Source organism: Elephantulus edwardii, unplaced genomic scaffold (genome assembly GCF_000299155.1).
Source record: "Elephantulus edwardii isolate Elephantulus edwardi_28Jun2011 unplaced genomic scaffold, EleEdw1.0 scaffold00058, whole genome shotgun sequence".
NCBI classification, from domain to species: Eukaryota; Metazoa; Chordata; class Mammalia; order Macroscelidea; family Macroscelididae; genus Elephantulus; species Elephantulus edwardii.
The window spans coordinates 10467302-10470432 of NW_006399808.1; the positions used below are offsets into that span (position 1 = coordinate 10467302).

Here is a 3131-nt window from a genome sequence, read left to right on the forward strand (position 1 = left end):
AGGAGGGGAAGGCCCTCTATGAGGTGGATTGATTCAGTGACTGGGATAATTGGGATGGGAGTGTCGGAGACAGTGCGACTGGCACAGGACAGAGCGGAGTTTAGGGCTGTTGTATATAGGGTCGCTATGAGTCGCAGGCGACTCGACGGCACATAACAACAACAACAACAACAACAACAACAACAATATTTCGTAGTGTTTTTTTAAAAAGTTTACATAGCGTCCTGCTATGATTCCGTCCTGTGCGGCTGTTCTCTGCAACAGTGCTGTTTTATTGCCGTCCTCTCCCACATAAACGTGAGCCACCAACCCATGGAAGATTCGATGGATATGGACATGAATATGGATATGAGCCCCCTGCGGCCTCAAAACTACCTTTTTGGTTGTGAACTGAAAGCTGACAAAGATTATCACTTTAAGGTGGATAATGATGAGAATGAGCACCAGTTATCTTTAAGAACGGTCAGTTTAGGGGCTGGTGCAAAGGATGAATTGCACATTGTTGAAGCAGAGGCAATGAATTATGAGGGCAGCCCAATTAAAGTAACACTGGCAACTTTGAAAATGTCTGTACAGCCAACGGTTTCACTTGGGGGCTTTGAAATAATACCACCTCTCGTCTTACGAATGAAGTGTGGCTCAGGGCCCGTGTATATAAGTGGACAACACTTAGTAGCTGTGGAGGAAGATGCAGAGTCAGATGATGAAGAGGAGGAGGATGTGAAACTCTTAAGTATATCAGGAAAGAGATCTGCCCCTGCAGGTGGTAACAAAATTCCACAGAAAAAGGTGAAACTTGCCACTGATAAGAGGATGACAATGATGAAGATGAAGATGATGACGATGATGAGTTTGAAGAAAAAGCACCAGTGAAGAAATCTATACGGGATACTCCAGCCAAAAATGCACAAAAATAAAACCAGAATGGAAAAGACTCAAAACCATCAACTCCACAATCGAAAGGACAAGAATCTTTCAAAAAACAGGAAAAAACTCCCAAAACTCCAAAAGGACCTAGTTCTGTAGAAGACATTAAAGCAAAAATGCAAGCAAGTATAGAAAAAGGTGGTTCTCTTCCCAAAGTGGAAGCCAAATTCATCAATTATGTGAAGAATTGCTTCTGGATGACAGACAAGGAGGCTAATTCAAGATCTCTGGCAGTGGAGGAAGTCTCTTTAAGAAAATAGTTTGTTAAAACAGTTTGTTAAAATTTTCTGTCTTATTTCATTTCTGTAACAGTTGATATCAGGCTATCCTTTTTTATAATGCTGAGTGAGAACTTTCCCTACCTTGTCTGATAAATGTTGTCCAGGTTTCTTTGCCAAGAATGTGTTGTCCAAGATGCCTGTTTAGTTTTTAAAGATGGAACTCCACCTTTTGCTTTGGTTTTAAGTATGTATGGAATGTTATGATAGGACAAAGTAGTAGCAGTGGTCAGACTGCTAAATGGTCAAATGGAAATGGTGGGGAAACAAAAATATACATGTGAAATAAACCCAGTATTTTAATAAAGTAGCACTGTTTCTTTTTCTTTCTACGAATCTACCACCCCTTTACTTTGTGAAAATCTATGTAGTAATTTGTGTTTTGATTTTATTAATATATTGGTCTTGAATATTGTGCATTATTCTCCATTTCAAATCATAATTTTAATTGCAAGGATGATTATAAATACTCCATCTAACATGTCTGGCCACCTCAAAGAAAGTCTGACATTCACTGAGAGATTATCTCAGCCTGGGTTCCTCAAAATCTGAATCAGCAAAGTGCTGTGATTGTTTACTCAGTTGCATAAGAATACAGTATACACTGCTGCTAATAAATTTTTATTAAAGTAAAAAAAAAGTTTACATAGCAATTAAGGGCCCCATTTAACAATTCTACACATATTGTTTTATTAGCCTTATTTCTACTCTGGTGGTTTTGTTTCTAGTAATATAGTTTCTCTGTTCCTCCTTATTTTTGCTTCAGGGTAAATGTTGACTGGTCTCACATATATGATTTTTCAAAGAGGACTCATGGGTGAGATATTATCTGATGAGTCAATCTGTTAGCTGAAAGGTGATCTCATGCAACTGCTTCAGTTTCAGGGTTAAATAGGATCTTAGATCTTAGAGTAACAGCTTCAGGGCTTCTTAGAGTCTCAACTGGTTTAGTAAGTCTGGGTTGTTGAGGTTTTACTGTATGTTTGGGGTTTTTTTTTAAATTATTGGTTTCCTTACAAAGTTCATGTACATTGTGTTTTACACTATTCTTCATTCACATCATGTTTCAAATGATCATTCACATGCACTATGTTTTCTACAATTAATCACCATTGGACCTTGCCCATCATTATCCTTTCTTTTCACCCGGATCCTTCCCATTTCCTTCCCCTCCCACTACTCACCAAACTCTGCAACCCTGTGGTTTTGCCCCTACTCATTCTCACTCCTCCACTCCCACTCCTTGAGCTCCCATGCATGTTTTACGAGTTATCCCTCTATTTTCACAATATGGTCTTACACAGGTCTAACCTGTTTTTAAGAATTTCAGTTTTTTAATCTATTCTCCTCTCATTTTATCCAGGACTAACTATTTTGTCTCTGGTCAGAATAGCTAGTAGTGGTCTAGGAAGCACTGAGTTCTCATGCTAGATGAAGCTGTGGCTTATGTGGGTTATTAGTTCTGCAGACTAGCTGTTTCTTTGAGCTTACACTCCAGATCAATGGAGACCAACAGTTGTATCAACTCAAAAGTTTTCAGAACCCTAGATGGAAGGAGTATACAGAGTCACTGTATCAGAAGGAATTGGCTGACACAAAAGAATTTTAAAGAATAACATATGAGCAAGAGCCTGTGGTGAGGAAGGAGGGAGTTCAAGTTGTTCTGCAAGAATTGGCAAAAAACAAGGCCCCAGGAGATGATGGCACACCAATTGACATATTTCAACAAACAGACACTGCCCTGGATGTGGTCACTAAGTTGTGCCAAGAAATCTAGAGGACAGCCAGCTGGCCAACTGACTGGAAGAGACAGATATTTGTTCCCATTCCAAAGAAATGTGACCCAACAGAGTGTGAAATTATTGAACAATATAATTAATATCACATGCAAGCAAGATTCTGCTGAAAAAGATCCAAAAACGACTG

At 39.1% G+C, this 3131-nt stretch overlaps 1 protein-coding gene and 1 pseudogene across 1 annotated transcript in view; one reads left to right on the plus strand and one right to left on the minus strand.

The window, feature by feature from the left end:
- MCU (mitochondrial calcium uniporter) overlaps nucleotides 1–3131 on the minus strand; it is a 248268-nt gene that overhangs the window by 14119 nt on the left and 231018 nt on the right. The window lies entirely within an intron of this gene.
- LOC102867550 lies at nucleotides 313–1179 on the plus strand (annotated as a pseudogene).